The 20,672-nt window shown below is 44.6% G+C and overlaps 1 pseudogene; it reads left to right on the top strand.

Annotated features, from left to right (window-relative positions):
* The first annotated feature begins 12,316 nt into the window (after positions 1-12,316).
* Positions 12,317-13,476, top strand: LOC147660666 (fibronectin type 3 and ankyrin repeat domains 1 protein-like; annotated as a pseudogene).
* Positions 13,477-20,672: the final 7,196 nt, after the last annotated feature.

The raw sequence follows: 20,672 nt of genomic DNA, 5'->3' as shown, positions 1-20,672 counted from the left end.
GTGTGCAGGTTACAAGGGAAAATACAGTATAATTAGAGGTGAAATACTGCAATACAACAGAGAACTGGGAATGACATTTGTCGGTTACGGGCATCTGCTAGTTTGTGCTCTAACCAATCTCAAATAATGATCTTGCAGTGATTTGCCAGGACATTCACTGTCATGATTATTACAGCACTGTGCCCATGCGGCAAGTAAAGGATTTGACTACAGGATGACTTTCATAAGCCCACCACTTTGCTTGGACGAATATCACTGGTTTGCCATTATCAGCAGATACAATAATGCAAATAGTCACTTGCCGATCCCCCGTATAATATGTCCGGACAAAAACAACTAACCGCCAAGGAATCTCTGTAAGAGGTGTGGCTTATGTAACTAAGGGCGTGGCCTAAGAACCGTATCTAAGCAATCCCCATTAGAGGTGCGGCTTATGTAACTAAGGACGTGTCCTAAGAACCGTTCTAAGAAATCTCCATAAGTGGTGTGGTGAAGGGTACTATGATAGAGGTGCACTAAACAGTGACCGAAAGTAGCTAGGTGGGTGGGGGGCTTTGTCATCGACGTAGGCCTCCTCCAGAGCTGTGGCGGAGTACAGGGCGATCTGGAAGCAGATGGACAGTAGGGGTACCTCTGCGGCAGAAGGATACAGTCTAAATACCTCTGCCTGGCACAGTAAGGGTGCCTGAGCCAAGAACCTGGAGCCGAGGGGGTTCCAGGAAACAGCGTCGGCGCCCCGTTAGTCCTTCGGGCGGTCGGGGGGCCTGAACCGACTGGGGGTGTGCCTCATCGCTCCGCCCTGACAGGTGGGGTGGGAGTATAACGAAATAAAATGGTAATTTACTGCACCGTCAGAGCATCGACTCGCCGTGCAAGATGGCTCCTTAGGCATGCGGGTCAGCGAGGGGCTGCCGCATTGGATCGCCTGTAAGAGGACCCACCTTATCAGCTTCCTGTTGTACGAAATAAACCTGCAGCACTGCTCTCCCACAAATATGTATCATGAGTTTTCCTGTTTTCCTTGGTATATAAGTGTTAATGTGCGCAGTGCGGAGCGAGCGCTGGCGGTGTGGGCACTATGCCGCTGACCGCGCGACACGCAGGGGAGCATGGGCGGGACAGCGCCCTAGTCCCACACGACGGGCGAGCAGAGCTTGTAGCGCGTCAACCCCTCTGAGCCGCCCTCCTCGCCAACAGCCAATAGGGAGGGCTCACCTGGGGAAGGGGGCGTTCCTTGGAGTATAAAGCAGGCCCAGCAACTATGCTCGGCCTCTCTTTCCCGCACCTGGTTCCCTAGGCTCTGCGCTGATCCCACCCTGAACCCTGACCCAGCTGCAGAGCGGCGGGCGAAAGTTGTGAATTTGTTAATGGTCATGTTTTGTGTTGCATGAGGAGCCACAGGGCGATCTGGAAGCAGATGGACAGTAGGGGTACCTCTGCGGCAGAAGGATACAGTCTAAATACCTCTGCCTGGCACAGTAAGGGTGCCTGAGCCAAGAACCTGGAGCCGAGGGGGTTCCAGGAAACAGCGTCGGCGCCCCGTTAGTCCTTCGGGCGGTCGGGGGGCCTGAACCGACCGGGGGTGTGCCTCATCGCTCTGCCCTGACAGGGGGGGCGGGAGTATAACAAAATAAAATGGTAATTTACTGCACCGTCAGAGCATCGACTCGCCGTGCAAGATGGTTCCTTAGGCATGCGGGTCAGCGAGGGGCTGCCGCATTGGATCGCCTGTAAGATGAACCACCTTATCAGCTACCTGTTGTACGAAATAAACCCGCAGCACTGCTCTCCCACAAATATGTCTCATGAGTTTTCCTTGGTATATAAGTGTTAATGTGCGCAGTGCGGAGCGAGTGCTGGCGGTGTGGGCACTATGGTTTAGATGGTCAAAAATAACAAGCATTTGCAAAGCAATAGGTCTCGCAATTACGAGAGTTTGAGCTATTCGCGTTTTAAACTTCAATAGTTCAAACTCTCACAAATGCGAGGCCTATGGCATTGCAAATTTTGTTGTTGTTGTTAAAGCCCCCATGCCGCACTTTCACGTGCATGAAGGCCATGCCTCTTTCTTTAAAAAAGCTGTGTCTAACAAAAGGTGTGTGGCTGCTATTAAAGTGAAACCGTGGCATGGGGCTTTTACAAGCAAAAAAAGCATCTGTTCGTCAACAAAAAAGTTTTTTTTTTTTTGTAAAAGCCCCCGTGCCGCAGTTTTACTTTAATAGCGGCCGCACATCTTTCCTTAGACACAGCCCTTCTAAAGAAAGGGGCGCGGCCTTCAGGCACGTAAAAGTGTGGCATCAGGGTTTGATCATATTTGCAATGACATAGGTCTCGCATTTAAGCTATTGGCATTTACAATGCCAATAGCTCAAACTCTTGTAAATGCGAGACCTATGGTATTGCAAGGAAACGGCCGCCATTGTCCCGGCTGCTACGAAAGTGAAAGCTCTCATGGCGTGCTGAATGTAAAGAAAGTACACCGTGCCTGCAGTAGGTCAAAACCCATTAAAGGAAACAGTGCTTTCAGATGAATTAAAACATACAATGTCGCAACAGAAGTAAAAGGGCCATTCGCCATGGGAGGTTTCAAATGAAAACAATGCGGTACTAAGGAGGGACCAACAAGGTGATTAAAGAATAGGAAACCAGACTTACAAAGGACAACAACACAAGCCAATGAAAAATATGGGCGGGGAGTGGACGGCGCTTCAAATCCCTAACTCCATTCAGGCCCGGACTGGCCGTTGCGGGCACCGGGCAATCCCCCGGTGAGCCGCATGGTTCGGGCCGGTTTTGGCCCCTTGGGGGCCGTTTTTGTTACAGGGCCGTTATGCTGCAAAAACGGCCCTGTAACAAAAACGTCCGAAAACCGGTCCTGACACATAGCGCGGTCGCACCTCCTCCTCCTCCCGGAGGGGGAGGGGGCCGGCCGAGCACTTTGCCAGGGCCGGTTCTGTTTCCCAGTCCGGCCCTGACTCCATTAAGCATGGCTCGTAGAGCATGCACTGCCCAGGTTCGACCTAAAAATGTATCTTTCTTTTGTGTGCCTCTGTTCTATTCTGTCAGGGAATCCAAGCTTGGGAAAGGCTGAGGAGGAGGGGAAGTCTAAGGGCCTCCTCATTCACAGCCACAAAGACTGATTTTTTCCCCCATGAGACTCGTGCCCAGCCGGATCTTGTCATTGGGTGATCGTGTGGCGAATGCAAGTGAAGTCAACTCCTTTGTTTAAAGATCTGTATTATCATCAGTGCTACTGAAATTATGCAGCAGAGTAAGTCCAAATTCTGCTAGAGGGTAGAGTAAATTATGCAGGAAGGAAGAGAGTTATGCGTCATTTTTCCAGCATCTCTTACAAATACAATACAGCTCTCTAGACCAGCATTATACATTTCATAATACATGGGATTTGGCAATCCTTGAGTAACAAACCAGTCTCCAATTTCTTTATAATTGGCGACTTGCGATTATAAAGAAATAGCGTAGCCATTCAACTGTAATAACATCTTACAGTTGAGTTCTGACATCAGAATACCTGCTGCCAGAACCAGCACAGCTGCTTTAATTATGCCCAGTGACCTCAACTAGACCAGAGAGCACCATTAAAGCAGCTGTTTAAAGAAAGAAACCAAAACATTGTTTTTCTTTCTTCTGCTCTGTTTTTCTAGCTGTACAATGACAAGTGGAAAGGAGGTATTTATGGCAGCATGTTTATTTTTTACATTCTTTAACCCCACCAACACTTGTGACGGAACCATTCCGTCACGCCCGTCAGGTGGGCTGTGGTGGTGATGGTACGGTTCCGTCACGGCCCGCTCGCTGCGCGTTCTATTGAGCGGGCGGGCCGTGACGGAACCGTTCCGTCACAAGCACAGCTCACCCGAGGAGCGTGACGGAGCGGTTCCGTCACCAGCGCGGTTTGGTTAAGACTAGAAATATTCCCGCCATAGAGATTTATAGTGTTTGTGGGGTCACCAACGGGCCTTGTAGATTGGTTCCTCTGTGCGTGGGCACATGTCTATGCCTTTCAGCCATTCTTTTTTAGGTGACCCTTGTTCTCATCTCCAGTATTTGGACATGTCCCTTCTGGTCAGCAGAGCCTCCATCCCAATCAACACTCACTCTCCTCTTATAACGCCAAATTCTAGTAGCTTCTGCTTGAGTTGGATGTCAACTGACCTACCCGGTACTTTTGAGAGTGTTCCGGCGACATAATCCCAATATACCTTAACAGCAGTCAGACCTAAGTCTCATTAAAAAAAGCCACCCCTATTTTGGTGGCATCTACAACAAATCTCCAGGTGGGTCTTCCACTTGTACTTGAGTTTGGCAGGGGTGTCATTGGTCCGATGCAAGTAGTTACTATGAATCAAACAGTCTGGACAAAAAAGGCTGTGCTCCTGGGACACTTGACGCCTCCTGCCAGCCTGCATGATCAGGTTGACCTAGACCTTCTTTACACTTTTTCTTCAAGCTTACTAATGGGCGAGGTGAACTGTATATTAGTATTTTGCATGAGTCCGAGATGGCTGCCTTACTCAGGATTTGTAATGTAGCTTTGGCTTTCATCGGACTCTATTCAGGGAGTGTTTCAGGGCCAGGCAACTTACTTCAAGGCCATGCCTAATTCACAGATATCTGTAAAATTGTGATTTGTGGAACGGGAACTCCCCTTGCAGCGAGTTGGAGCTTTGATGTGCTTTACAACCCATACGCCACCCAGAGTAGTAATTCCGGAGCTGTCCCAGTCCCTAAAGTCCTTGAGTTGAGCTGTGTCGGAACACGGTTACCAGCCAGAATGAAGAAGGCTTCTGTTTCTTGCTGCAGTTTTTCCCCTGTATGTCAAATGGGGATGTTCGCATGAATTGACAATACGGTTGCATTTTTAAATGGCCGATGACAGCAATCCACAGCTGAAGGTGACCAGTTCACTTTAGTAAAGCTTCTTGCATGTGATCGCATCTAATGTGCTGCAATCTTGGTAAAGTTTGCTCTGCTTAATCTAGAAACAATGTACTTGTTAAAATCTGCAAGCTATACAGCAAATTATGGGGCGAATGTGTCCAATTTAAATTTTAGTGCAGAAAACGCACTGGTCACACAATCACACTTCTTCCTGTGACCCTAGTTATTGTAGAGATTTTAGAGGCTGGTCCTTGTCGTGGGGCGAATTACAGAAAAAACTATAAACGCCTGTTTTCGGGGCAGGTGGCATGATACCCATCTGCAGCCTCATTATTTTATTTATAGGGTGCCATGCCGTTTGCGGTGCTGGGTAAGGACCTGGCGATTCCTTGGGTGAACAGCAATTCTCCACATTTGAGGGCAGGAAGAATGCCTAACGCTTTGCCCCCCAATGCCCATGTTCCAACTTGACCTGCAAGCATTGGTGAGTGTGAGACCAAAATAAATCCTGATGGGAAGTGTGAGAAAGAGGGAGCCTCTGGCAGTGCTAAAATGGCCACCATTAAGGTAGAGAAAAAGTCACATTCACGTTGGGCCAAGTAATCCCACTTGTGCCTAGAACATGGTAACAATCTGGATTTAAATCACAATAGAAACCAGGTAAATGTCCGCTGCCTATGTACTAAGGAATGGGGAATAACACATTACTGCCACACTGCTCCCCATTCCAACCGCTAACTTAGAGTAATAGCAAATTAGTGGGTACACATTTTGCGCCTAATAATTGTGGCCCAATGTGCTCTGGCCGAAAATATGGTCTGCAAATGGTAAACTAAGTTCGCCATTTTTACATCACTCTGGAACCATGGACACAGTTCTGGGATTTCATTTCACAAATCAGTGTATTCTGGGACTAAACGTCATTTTTTCCTTTAATTGAATAAACTAAAGTAACAGAGCTTATAATCATTTGTGAAAAGGCAAACCATGAGTGTATATATTGTGTCATTATGTCATGGGGCAATATGGCCCACTTAGACAGTGTGGCGTCTGTACCCGGGAGCAGGTAACAGACCAAGCCACACACAGAGCTCTAGTTTGCACGTCTTTATTTTTCAGCGTGCAACGGTTAACTGAACGCACTGCATCACCAACTTTATTAATCGCACCCAGTCGCGCCCAACCTATTAGTAATACATGAAAGGAGTCCATCAAGGACCACTAGAGGGCTTATATATAAACTTAAGACACAATATTCCCCTTTGTTAAATAAAAAGTATGAACACATATATACAAAAATACACATCAGAACTCCTTGATGAGTCATCGAGGTTCTCTCATCAGTCTTCTAGATCTAGCTGTACGAGGTAGAGGAGGGGTGCCTCCATCAGGCATCATTGGAGAAGAGAGATGCTTGATTTGGGCCCTCAGGTGGACTTGCCTTACTCATGAGGTCTGGAGCTTTTGAACATCGAGGCAAATGCAAGAAGTACGACGAGTCTCTGGTTATTGACTTTCCAGGTCGTTGAGAAGTTACCCTTTGTCCTTTGTTCACCACAACTCTTAGCAGTTCAGCATTAAACAGAGTGTCAGTCTTGAACATCTGCTTTAGCTTGACAATAATTTCTTCTCCTTCCTTGAAGATCGTATCTCAAGCGCCTCGGCGTATGCCTTCATTTTGCATTTGTGAGAGGTGTCAGTCACACAAATCTCGTCAGAGTCTATTGACCAACTGGTGGTCTTAGTTCCAGGAGCTGTTACGAACAGCAAGGTAGCAGTACCTTCCCCTGTTGTGGAATGAGAAGTGGTACGTAAGGCATGGAGGGCTGGGCGTAAAGCTGAATTAAGGTGGATTCCATCCACGCAGCACACTGAACTACCCTTTTCAATGTACTCATGAATTATTCAACAACACCCTTTGCCTGTGGCCAGAGAGGTATAATTCTCTAATATTTGATGCTCAAACTATTAAGAAAGTCCTTGAACTCGCTGCTATTGAAAGGAGGACAGTTGTCAGATTTGAAAATGGAAGTAACATCATACACTGCGTAAATGTCATCCAGCCTCTCAATTACTTTGTCATGATTGGTTGATGACAAGTCTTCCACTAGAGGAAAACGTGAGTAATCATCGACAACTATCATCAGATGATGTCCATTATTCAGACCGTCCAGGATTTCTCGATTTCGCGGCAAACCACGAAATCGGCACATCTGTAAAAATGTCCCGATTTTTACTAAAGTGCCAGCGAAATTGGCACTTTTGTAAAAAGTCCGCGATTTTTACAAAAGTGCCCAGGAATGAAGGGACTTTCAAAGGGCATAAAAGCTGATGTGACCATCGAACCATTTCATCTGAGGTTCCTGCTGGGCATAATAGCTATTTGGGGTTAGGAGGCCCGGCAGTGACCCTCGAGGTTAGAGATACAACTGAATGAGACACATTAGGATGTTCCATAGAGACGACAAGGTAACAGAGGATTTAGCTGTCTAGGTGGACACACAGAGTATTTGAGAGAGCGCGGTCTCTGGAGAAACAGGCGTGAAAGCATCATTTGTCCCAGAGGTGAGTACTTTAGTGTACTGGATAGTGACAGTCAGCCTGGCACAAGACAAAAGGAAGGACATGTGGGGAATTTATACATTCACAGAAGAAGGAAAGAATGGGCACTGTACAGGATGGCTGGGGAGGGATCATAAGAACAGAGTTAGACAGTGTGGGCGGTACCATAATCTGCACAAAATATGGGAAGTGGGGGACCATGAAACATGATTGTTACTGTTATGTATTTGCTTGTTTACGTGCAGAACATAAAAATAATATATATATATATTTTTTAAACATTGCTGGAGTGAATGTCTTTTTTTTATTAAAATGTTTGCTACCTTTCAGAACGCAGCTGTGCTAAAATGGATCTTCAGAAAAATTTCCCATAACTGCACCTGTATAGAATTGGAAGACTGTTGTATGAATAATTTACGTATTTCTGAGTGCTATACATTGCAAATCATGTTATCATTAAAATATTTTATTTCCACTTCACACTCCTTAAGGGACATATATTAACCATTTTTTTCCATTGTTTGGATCATCATTGTTTCACACAATGGGTCTGATTCACAAAAGCCATAATGGAGTACGGAAAGTAGTACTAAAGTGGTACTGCTTCACATGCTACAAAATGCAACTCACCAACCTACAGCTGGAGAGCTCCACCTCCGTCTCTCCTATCCTTTTCTGTGTGGAGATCTTCACCCCAGTGGTAGAGATCGCTGCACACCAAATTATGAGATCAAGTTGTAAATGTGGGAGGGGAAAGGAGAATGTGTGTGAAATAGGGGAAAATTACTCTAAAATGGGTGTGGGTAGTGAGATTTCAGCTAGGTAAGGGTAAAGTGTGGTGCCTCAGAAGTGTTACGGTGGATGAAATAGGGGAAGCTTAAGGGATGAGATCACAGAGGACATCCCAAGTAAGCAAAACAAAGAAAAGAGAAGCAAGACATGGATTACCTTAAAAATGAGATAAACATCTAACAAAGAAAATGGTCAGTGCCTGAGATTAACCACGCTCCACTTATTCTCAGCGTGAATAATGGACCCAAAGCAACCGCACATGGGAACTCCAGCACAGAACATGACTCATCTCAAAAAATGTTTCCTCAGCACATAGGTGCAAGTGACAGTTTCATCATATAGGTGCAATATAGTAAAGTAGCTTCAACAGGTGGGTGGAGAACAAGACTGCAGGCAAAAACACGCAGTAAATACAGTTACGAAATGCGACTAAAAAGTGACTAGCAGGGTTAGATTTTAATAGTTTTTTGTGTCAATTTACATACATGTGCTGTCGGTGTATACACTGCCAGGCCATTCCTACTGGTGTAGCCTCCTTTTACATCAGACCCATTTTTAACAGGATCATTAGACATTAGATCCTGTAAGACTGTTGACAGACTCCAGCGAGTGCATAAGGCAGCTCTTGGGTTCCACTCAGCTGCAGACATTTGCCGCATACAGCACACATCTTCTAAGGTGACCAGTGGGCCTTATGTGAGCTCTCATATCCAGTTAAATGAAACTCAAATGATACACCATGCACAACACGTCCTGCGTGCCTGGTATCAGAGGTGGAGGACTTTCAAGGCAACGGGAGCATATTGAAACCACGGCATAGATTTCGATTCTGCTGAGGCCACTTAACAGAACCCTGGACATGCGCCCTCTCAAACGCAGCGTCTACAATCAGAAAAATACTTTGGCATCAGAGCCGAACGTACCACACCTCAGGATCAAAGGGCACTGGGAACATGTATTCACCTAGCAGCTAAAAAAGGACTAAAAATACTCAAAAATCATCAAGCTGGAACACGATACACTTTAGAAAGACAGACTGGAAGACAATTTCCAGCAAGGAAGAAGATGTAGAAAGCAGGCATTTGGAGATAGCTCATTGGATCAGAAATGGGCGGAAATGGATAGCTCACAACCACTGACCGGCTGGACAGAATGGGAACAGCCACAGGTCTCAGCTTTCGGTATAGGGCACGAGTCATAGGCACCAAGTTGGTGGAAGCCCTTGGGCTCACAGTGGAAGGGTAGTTCACAAACTCAGAAATGGGATATAAAGGGCCAGGTGTATGCTTGCCTCAGGGGCGGATATCTGGAACCAGAAAAGGTAAAGTTAGGGCTGCCTAAAGTCTGAAAATGAAGGAGATCAAATCAATTCAGGAGATTGAATTGGGGTTATACTTTCCCTCATTTTCAGGTTGGGCGAAGAGACCAATGCCAGGATGTTCGTGGACAAAGAAACAGATGAAAAAGGTGGCATAAGGCACTAGCTGTATTAAAAAAAACAGGTATCCAGAGGTGGTCTGGGAGTAAGCCATGACACTTCATGTGCCACGCGTGGTCGGTTTTCTCCGTCTTTCTCGGATGGCCCGAGAGCAACTCACGATGTGTTTGTCATAACAGGAACAGAATAAACATCCGCAGCTGGAGATTTTTATGGAGATTCATGGATCTTTGATGGGCTTCTCAGAACCTATACAAAAGCAAATGGAGGATTGCATTTCCAAGGAATAACAGCCTTCACCTGTCGGCTGCTTCCTCTGTTCCATATCCCAGGTTGCCTATTTCAAAGCGGAATACTTTGCTAAAATAGTTTCCACTGATATAAGGCTGAAAATGAATGATTAGGAGTAAAATAAAGTGCTGCACAAATGCTGCTAAATTGCCATATTTGTGCCGCTAAATTTCCACATTTGTGCCGCTAAATTTGCTAATCCATGCCGCTATATCCTGGGGGGGGGGTCTGATTATTGGGGGTTCTGAAAAAGTCAACCACAATTCGCTTTGAGGCCTGTTCAGGAAGATCAGACATACTCAGTGCGTGCTGAGTCATTTTGGGAGACAGACGGTTGCAGAGATGCCAAGCTTTCAGTTCTCTTTAAACTCTGTTCATCAAGGCGAGGGAACCACACTCAATCCTTGAGTGCTCTTTTAGTGGCCGCAATGCCACAATGTTCTTTGTGTGCCAGTTCAATAACTTGTTGCCTTAGGCTTTCAGGAATAACTATTCCTTGCCCCTCTCAAAATGACTCCATCATGTGTAACAGAAAGTTCTGGCCCTCAACATTATCGGTAAGAGGTCGAGTTGGTATCTTCCATGACTGCGTCACAATGATTTCTTTAAGGTTGACCATGTCTCTGTCAGCACTAGTAGCTGCCAGAATCTGTTCAATAGAAAGAGCTGTAGGCTCACTATTAAATGTATGTAGGCCTCAGGATCTCTGGACATTGTACTAAGACGCGGAAGCAGCACTTGTGAAAGTTGTTTGCAGCGTTTTGATCCATTCCGCGGCTTGTGCAAAATAGTGTCCTCATATTCCTGCAGACACAAGCCACATCTCTGGATTTTGGGATTCCGAAAATGGTGAGCAAGGCCTGAAGATCAGTGACAAGGATGAAATGCTTTCCATAACTAAACACATGTAAGTATTCACACACCCATACTACAGCTAAGCTTTCTTTCCAGGTTGAGAATAAGAATGTTCGGCCTCAGATTCATTAAAGCTAGCATAGGCCACAATGAGCATCAAGATGTCAATTGTGCTGGGAAAGGATCGCACCCAGCCCCACGAAACTTGCATCTACCAAAATTTCTGAATGCATTTTAGGATCAAAGGAAGCAATTTCAGTTGCATTTTCAATGGCGAGCTTTATTTGCTTGAAACTTCATTCACAATCAGATAAACATTCAAACAGAACATCTCGCTTTGTTAGTTCTCTTAGAGGTGGACTCACAATAGGAAAATCCTGAATGTACCTGGATCTAAAGCTAGGCATGCCTAAGAAAGATCGCAGCATGGTCACATCTTCTGACAGGCAAGTAAAAAACAATGCTTGTACCTTTTCGGGAACAGGAGTCATTCCCTTTTCAGAGAACATATGCCAAAAGAATTTAAGTATGTTTTTATGAAACTCGCACTTCTCTTGATTTAGTGTGAGACCTGCATCAGCTTGTGTGAGTGCTTTATCATATTCTTTACGTGTGGCCCCAAATGGCAACATATCATCACTGTAGTTAAAAGCATGTGTGACTGGCTGAATTATTCTAAGAATTACATCTTGAAACATTTCCGAGGCTGACAACACACCAAACAAAAATAAGTCTTTTATTTCCAAACAAACCATCATGAGTTGAAAAAGTAGTAATGTACCTACACCGACCTGCCAACTTCAATAACAAGCATTGGCATGGCCAATAGGTCTCGCCTTTGGGACCTTATAAGTATTTAGCTATGCAGTACAATATCCTTGGTGCAACAACATCCACTGTTGCATGGCTAAACACTTATAAGGTCTCAAAGTCGAGACCTATTGGCTATGCCAATGCTTGTTTCGTTTTGCAGTTAGAAAAATAACTCAAATCATATTTTTAACTCCCAAATGCAAACCCCTTGTATTCAAATTGCAATCACAAGCTTGACAGTACCCACAAGTAAGATGTCTCGAAGTTGGCCCCAAATTGTACAGGGAAGTGACTGAACACATTCAATAACTGCAAACACAAGGTCACAGATATATCTATTCCGGGGTGTGCAAAATCCAGCCCATTTACCAGGCTACACATAATGGGGGCCTTAATTTAACAAAAGTACTCACACGGTTGGTTCATATCTTTTGGTTGGAGTCGGAATAATCAGAACGATACCCAGCTCTTCTCATAGCTTGGCGGGACTGGCATTTTACCTAGCCCGTTTGATGGCCTTTTGTGGTAAGAATGCGCGCTTCGCTGGTTCAAAAATGCAGCTACGAATTTACACTTCATCCAAGAAAACAACACAGCCTTTCAGTCACTGTACCCGTGAAGCACCCCGCCCAGAAGCACAAAATATTGCGGTCTAGTGGAATTATGGTCTCGCAGCGATCAAGTCAAGATCATCACAATATCACAGAACCAATTACTCTTGTGGTGGGGCAGGTAACGCATTTCAGTGTTGAATTGTTCTGAGATTTGGAAAGCAAGTTGATTCAGAGAGAACCTAATGCTGAAACTGTCAAATTTTTGATTGAGCAAGAGGATTCCAAAACAAAAGCGTATACAACCATTTATACGGGATATTCCAAGCACCATGTTGTGGAGGGGCTTGAGCCCACAACTCTGTACAAGTTTCGTCTTAAAGTTGCTTTTCCTAATGGGAATAAGTACAGTCCAGTGGTTTCAGTATCTACCACACGAGAAACTTTAAATGCCGACTATTTCCATAATGCGGATGCTATAAATAACGAGGAAATCATTATGAATACTCTTAAAGAAAGGAATATCTCTATTGATGTTCTTGCCAATTATGGATTTACTGCTCTGATGACCGCTTCACAGAAAGGGCATTTCAATCTCGTCACTTTATTGGTTGAGAATAATGCAGATGTGAAAAAGATGAACGGAAGAGGAAAAGACAGTTTAATGTTGGCTTGTTATTCCGTGAACTTGGAAATTGCTCAATATCTTAAGTCAAAAGGAGCATCTTGGAAAACCAGAGATAAAGAAGGTTGCATGGCCTTGCATTCAGCAGCACATGGTGGTCATATAAATATCATTGAATAGCTGATCAAAGATGGCTGTTGGGTGGATGCCAAGGATACACTTTTAGAATGGACACCACTCATGAGAGTTTCTGCCGTATCAGGGGATGAAGAAGTGGCATCTTACTTAATTGATTATGGAGCTGATGTGAATTTTAAAGACACAGATGGCCAAACACCTTTAATGGTCGCAGCATTAACCGCATGCGCGCTACGGGTTTTCCCGCTGTGCGCTGACTTTTGAAAATCGCGTGGTTCGTGACAAAGCCAGCTCGTCATCCGCGCAGCGCAGGTAACGCCCATGACGAGCTGGCTTTGTCATCCGCAGCGAAGGGGTTAAATAATCATGAAATACTTGTTCAACTACTTCTGGAAAAATGTGCCAACCATTTAGTTAAAAATTAATATGGAAGAAGTATCTTGGAGATGGCTAAAGCTTTCCACAGAAGGAAAATAATCGCCCTACTAGAAAATACGGAAAATAATTAGACTTGTCTATTCAAGCAAAATCTTTTGAAGGGCAACTTGAGCGCAGCCCTTGAAAAAGAGACATGGGCTACTTCGCGCTGACAGTGAAAACAGATAATGTGTACATACGAACTATAAAAATTCATTTGTTTAAAGTTTGTTATTTTGTCCCTCATAAGGCATCGCAACATTACTCGAGTAAGTTCCTTCAAGACGGAACCCTATTAACGGATGCACATTTTTGTCAGGATGAGATCAATCCCTGTATGCCCTCAAATCAATACATTTCGTTTTTTCTCTGCTTGAATTTTCTGGGAGCTAAAGGAAACCTTATGAAACAACATTTGCCACTCGTTCTGTATTCTGGCAGACCTTAGCAAGGTGATTTCGGGTCTTATGGCGCTTAAAACGGATGAAATCAAATGCTCTTGTTTGTTTGATTTAGGTAAATATTAAAAATACATGCAGGTGCTGGTCAACATACATTTCTATATATTGGACACTTAATCCGTTGATTTTTCAGTTGTTGATTCTTTAAAACAGTTTTAAATGTTTTCAGTAATGCCCTTTTTTTCAATGAAACTGTCAAGCAAAATTACAAGATTGTGTTATTGATTTCATATTAATGTATACAAATTGATATTTGTTATCTGTTACGGTGTTCAGAAACTAAAATATTAAATATTAAAAATATTTTTAAAAAGAATGCGCGCTTTGCTGAAAAAGTCTTATTTGACCTTGCATTTCCTTCCAATTCTCAAAACCTACCTACCCGGCAAATTATCACTGGGGCACATGGACAGTGACTATTATATCCAAACAGAGAATTTGTCTCCGTCAGTTTTGTAAACAGTGTGATACACAGCTTATTATATTCATGTCAATAATTGATCAGCATTACTTTCAGCAAGTGAGACTCAGTGAGTCTCTGTGTGTTTGTTATACTACCACTATGCCATTTACAGTGCTGGTTATGAGCACCGCTGGCTTTCTGTTTGTCTGGTCTTCAGTGTTACAGAATTGCCACAAATTAATTTACGTGACAGTCTCCAGCACAAAAGCAATATTGGCCAAAGAGTCTGTCCCAAAACACACATGCATCAGCAGGCTCTGGCACTAAGCCATTTCCAAACCATGTCTCCACCACGTCAGCACTTTCTATAAGACATCCCAGGCCAAGTCTCTAGGACCTTAGGAATGCTCGACATTGTCTTGCACCATAAAACTTTGCCTTACACTACTCACTGGAGCACTTTGTGCAAAAAGCACTTTCCAAGTGTAAATTCAAACATACTAATTCACATCCTGGGTGACAGAAGGGTGCAGTTGTATAGTGGAAGAAGCCCTAATTGCTGGATTCGAAAGTGTAAGTGCAGAGATGGGACTGTTGTCTTTTGTGGGTCGGGAACCGTCCATAAGTGTATGCACATTCACAACACAGGATTTAGGTAGGAAACATTGCTTTGCTGGCGTTGCCAACGAGAGTAAGTACTCTTATATCTAAAGCAATTGTGTTAGAAGGAGTTTCTCCACCAGGACAGAATTTTCTATCAGATGAAAATATTAACCCGTAAGTTCTCTACTTTCGAGTAAAAGAGTAAAATCCACATATGCTGATTTTGCTAAGGACTCCCATGATATTTTGTAAGTCCCTGAAAAAGTGACAATCTGCTCCACACAAAGGAGTCATCTCCCAGATGCAGATTTCTGATCTTTCTACAGGATATCTGTTTAGTTTGGTCCAAGATTTCTCCGGGGTGATTGTAGCCAGCAGACAGCCTGTGTTGCAAACATGCAGGCAAGCCTGTGCCTTGGGGATCTGATAGACGAAATAATGACTGCACTCTGTGCTCAAGCCAGTCTCAAGTCCACTTTAATTTCAGATAAGAAACCACTGTTTGCTGTCAGTATTTGCTTTATCGAGGCAACCAGCGGCCTCTTCGCCTCCCATTAAACTAGGCACGCAGGACAACATCTACCCATCATTCACTTCTTCTGTGGAGCAAAACATTTCTTTCTTTGTACGTTTAGCACAGTCTGGTGAGCAGCCTTTCTTTAGCCATTCAAACATGTGCAAAAGTTCAAAATCAGTAGAACCAGCACAAGCGCGCGGCGGGAAGGGGGCCTGCGTGATTCTCTTGCGGGAACGTGCAGCAAGGTGTGATGATTGCGACCATATGGAGCCGCACACTCCCGGAAGTGAATCGACAGGCGTGCACGCATTGCCATTGCAAGCAATGCAACGCGTGCACGTTTTTGCCCACGAAGCTGCGCCGATGGCTAAAGGTCTCTCTCCTATGCAGCGCATGCACGCTGCCTAGGCGAGACCTCAAAAGGAGGTGGATAGAGCCTTGGAGGGGCGGGGCTCATGCAAGAATTACTTAAGAGGCACTTTTCCCCTACTGTGTCCCCAAGCCCCTCCTCCTCTTTCCAAAACAAAAAAAAAGCTTACTGATGCTAGTGTATCGGTTGTTCAAAGCCTCCGAAAACGAGCTCCAATCTACTGGTTACAGTAGTATTCAGCTTGTTTCCCCTGCCACCATGTGGTATCAGTGTGTGACCTTGTGATGGGAGCAGATATGGTGTGTCACACAGTGGCACTGTGCGAGTTCGCAGATCTGCCTACAGTTTTGTTCCAGTTCAAAGTGAAGGTAGCCTTAGTTCAAATCAAGGTGGGCAAAAACGTTGGTGTCCATGCCCGTAATCTGTGGAACTGGATGTCTTTCCCTTACAATTGTTTGTTAGCCTGTCGCATATCAACACAAATGCGCACTGAACTTCCATTATCCTTTTTTGGCACCACCACAATGGGTGACACTCATGGCGTCGGACCAGCAGAGCGATCGATTATGTCATGCTTTAACAATGTCTCTAGTTCTTTCTCAACTGCTTCCTGTAGGTGAAAAGCAATTCAATGTTGTGCTGGGCAACAAGGCGAATGACTTCTTCAATGTAAAGCTGCACCTTCATTATCTTAAGTTTAGCAATTCCATGAAACAATGTCAGGAATTGACTATTTCAGAAGGAGCTTTCAAGTTGTAGCTAATAGAGATCAGTTCCATATCAGCAGCAGTATCGAACCTTCACAAGCATCAATTTGATGACTTACCCTAAAGGACATGATTTGGCGCTTGCAATGTCGATTTCTTGTGCCCCATGGTTGTTACAAAGGAACCTTGATTCTGCATAGGGATAAAGACTGCCTAGGTGTACAGCTTGGTTTTTCGATGGTGTGAGACGTGGTACTGGAGATAGTTTGTAGAACTTTTCTGTTGGCATGATGTTTATCAACGCACCATTGCCTATAATAAAAGTCATAGGTCAACCGTTCACCTTGAGCATGATTTTAGGACAATGTCCAAATAACCTTTGTTGATTTGTGTGGTGATTCTTTTTATATTTGTGCTCTTCTTTGCAAGTGGCCAATCCTGCATGTGCACGTCTGTCTATGACTGCCACCATTATCACACATCCACCTTTCTCACTGTCACTCGATAATGACGTTAATCAATCTTTGGAAGAATAATTTGAGAACGATCAACTAAGTCTCTGTGATATGGACAGTAGAGAGGCCAGGACACCTGAGAACTACAAGATGGTGCCCGGGGATATGCAGCCCAAGGAGGAGGTCGGCGGTACTGCAGCAGCCGACGCGCCGGGGATGACGTCATCGGGAGACTCCGAGGGGGAGAGAAAAGACTGTGGCGAGTGAGGAAGGGAGGTAACAACGAGGAGTCGGGGAGAGGACGCCAACCACAAGGAGCAGCATCAGGAAGACCCGGGAGGAGGACAGCGCTGAGGAGAATCCCTGGAATCCTGAGGATTGAGGAACACTGCCAAAGAGGAAGGTTTTCCCAACGCCTACTTCTCAAGTATCTGGATGTCCCTGGGAGAGACAGGACGCCGAGATACCCCACGCTAGGGTCTTGGAGGACCGTAGCTCCAGGCAAGTTTCCCTGTTGGGTTACTGGAGGAGGTTTGCGGGGGAGGTGGTTAAAGGGGTTCCTGCATGAGTGAAAGGGGCACACCTACAGACCGCGAGCTGAAACCCTCTCACTGGGTCTCCGCCTTCCCCTTTCCACACTAAACCTCTGTAATAAATAGGCACTGGTGAAGGGATAGCACCGTAGTAATAAATAGAACAAAGGACTGACCAGTGATTATATTTTCTGCTTCTCTTATGGGGACGCCGGGCCCTGGTGGGGGAAAGACTGAAAAAACTACTAACCTGAGGAAGAAGGCACCTCAAGTGAAGATTGAGAGCTGTAGACGCTCTTTTCCATCACTTTGTTCCCCCTTCCTTTTGTGTTTTGGTTAACCCTCATCAGATGACTAGACTTTTGGACAGTCCCTTTAAATAAATTCTTACATTCAGCATTATGCACTTAATTTCTCATTTGCTTTAAAAACCGGTATGAAATCATTTTCTTTTCCGCAGCCTTTGCATATCTGTCTGATGGCAGGACATTCACCTTCATGTGGAAAGGAGTATCCACCGCGGAAATACTTTCATTTCCTTAGGAGACATCACTCTGTGGGCCTGTGCCTTTTGTTTCTGCTTACTTTTTATAGTCAATGCTGATTCACTCTGGGTTGTTCCAGCTTCCATATCAGCAGCCTGTCGATCAGCATATTTCTCTGCTCTTGCAGCCTTTAGCACTTCCTCCAAACTGAGTGTTTCCTGCAGCATGCAGCATCGGAACGAGTCAGAGAGGCAACCACCGATGACTTTAAAATGCATGGTTTCTTCATCATTGAATTCACTGAACTTGCAGTGCTTTACGAGCGTATAAAGTCTTCAACAAACTCAACCATTCATCTCACTGCTGCTGTCTTGCCTGGTTAAAAGGCATTGAATTCAACTTGGCTTCCAACATCTTCTTGATTTGACGGTACGATACTTCATCAGCGTGTGATATTTTCTTTATCACTTCTTTTTCCCCGTTATTTGGCAGGTTCTTTAAGTAGCTGATGATCTTTTTGTCATCAGCTTCATCTATATCATCTATGAAGTCATCAAACGTTTCGATCCAGGCAGTCCATCTGCCGCCAGTATTCTGCAATTTGGTAGTAGAGAATGGAGGTGGCGGTTTCAGAAACACGCGCCGTATTTGCCACTTTTCCTGTCCTTCATTTGTTCCAGTCTATGATGTTCAGACAGCGTTCGTCCTGTGTCCCTCGGCTCAGTGCCACCTCTGGAAGCATCAGCATTTTCACTGGTACGCGGGTCGTAGTGCTCAAGTTGAGGTTGGCGCAAGCTATCTTTCTTCTTTATGGTAAATAATGGTTTCCTCTCTTGCATGTGCTCTTCACCACTTTCAATTGTATGCATTATACCTGGATGTTACTGCCTTTGGTGCCTCTGCTTTGTATTGATGCTGGCTCTGTTATGTTGTGGCGCAGTATCTTTTCTTTTGGCCTTACCAGTCGACTTCTGGTGGGCTTGCTGACTGTGCTCCTTCACAGGGCTTTCACCTCCTTTGGGGGCCTCTCAAAAGTTGAAGTTGAATTTGGACTCCAAATAAGCCAACTGTAGACCGTTTCTTGGGGCGCACGTGCCAGGCACGAGTAGTTTGCTGGACGAAGGCAATCTCTCAGGGAGAGTAGTCTTGCATCCTTGGAGTTACGTATCCCTTATCTTATTGCCAGTTGTAATGTCCTCCCCAGCACGGGAGCAGGTAACAGACCACGCCACACACATTGCACTCATTTGCATGTCTTTAGTCTTCCGCATGGAACCGTTAACTGAACACCGTGCGTCACCAACTTTATTAACCACGCCAAACCGATTACGTAATTCTTATAAGAAGTCTTTCGTAGACCACTACAGGCCTCGTATATACAAACATAAGACATGCCAGACAGAAAGGGGGCAGGCAGTGTAAATATAACTGCTAGAGCTTTTCTGTTAGCACTTTATTGAGAAGAAGAAACAATTACAGTAGGGGCTACTATGGTTTTACTGTCTATGCAAAAAGCTGTTGTATGTCCCGAGCTCAATCATGTACCAGAGCCTTTTACTCCCAATTTACAAATATAATTTGTGCATATACATCTTTTTTTAATACCTTAGTTCGATATTTTGGTCGCCACATAGAGAAAGCTAATATATTTTGAAACCGTGTATTTTTAGACATATATGACAACGATCGACACATTTTCTCCCCAAATCAATTCTCAACTAACAAAGCATTGACTTAATTGAGGCTCACTGCCGGCAATGCTGTAGCCCCATCATTCACGAAAACAGTTCAATCCCAAAGCGTACGTTGTGCTCCTTTATTTAACACACACTCCCAGTTGCGAGTCGAGTTTACAACAGCAACATATTTCAATGCATGTTCACAGACAGTAGCGCGGCGATTAAATATGTGTAAGTAATCATTATTTCGTCAATATTTGTCAACATTCTTCTTTTTGATACTGTGCTACAGACAAATGAAAACGATAGCTGCCAGGACTTTTGTTATGAGGTAAGCAGGTAACTTCACCAAACACCACAATGTCAACAAAGACCTGCAGAATAAAGAAACCCGGGGCGATTCGCCGAAAAAAAAAAATGAACGTCGCCTTCTGGGCAACCACAGCAATATTTGCCGAAAACAAGTTATAAAAAGAAGTTTTCTTCTCAAGGTGAGGGCTTACGGAGTTATCATTCACCAGAAAAAAAAATACAAAATTGATCATAAAGGTACTGAAGCTGCCGTGAAGGTGAATGCGCGCAATAAAAAAAAAGAACGAAAAGGAAACTATGTTTGCAAAAACAAAACAGCGCGTTTAAACACAATTGCAGCAATAATGAGGACATTATTGAATAAAACGCACAGCGACCTACCGTTACCTGAAGGAAACCCGGATGTGTTCTCGTGCGTTGAATGCACTGGGAGAGGGGGCTTGTCGACCGAGTCCCCATCAACAGGCGGCTTGTTCTCAGCTATTACTCAGCAGCCAGCTAGTAATGTGGCACTCCTCGTCTGACAGCTCTGACTAAACAATGACGTGGACTCCTCGCCTGAGTGGAGCAGGACCGGCATTCAGTCATGTACAGCACTAGGCAAAATGCAGCAAAGAACCCTCCTTTTACGGCACGGCCCTTGAGCAAAAACAAAGCTACCAGGAATGGATAACGCTGGTAAACTTTCACTGATCAAATTATGGTGCCAAAGTTAACGCAAAAAAGAAGTCTTCATTTCAGAGCTCTCAAAATGCACATTTCC

Source organism: Lissotriton vulgaris, unplaced genomic scaffold (genome assembly GCF_964263255.1).
Source record: "Lissotriton vulgaris unplaced genomic scaffold, aLisVul1.2 SCAFFOLD_743, whole genome shotgun sequence".
Taxonomy (NCBI): Eukaryota; Metazoa; Chordata; class Amphibia; order Caudata; family Salamandridae; genus Lissotriton; species Lissotriton vulgaris.
This window is presented reverse-complemented; position numbering and strand designations above follow the sequence as displayed.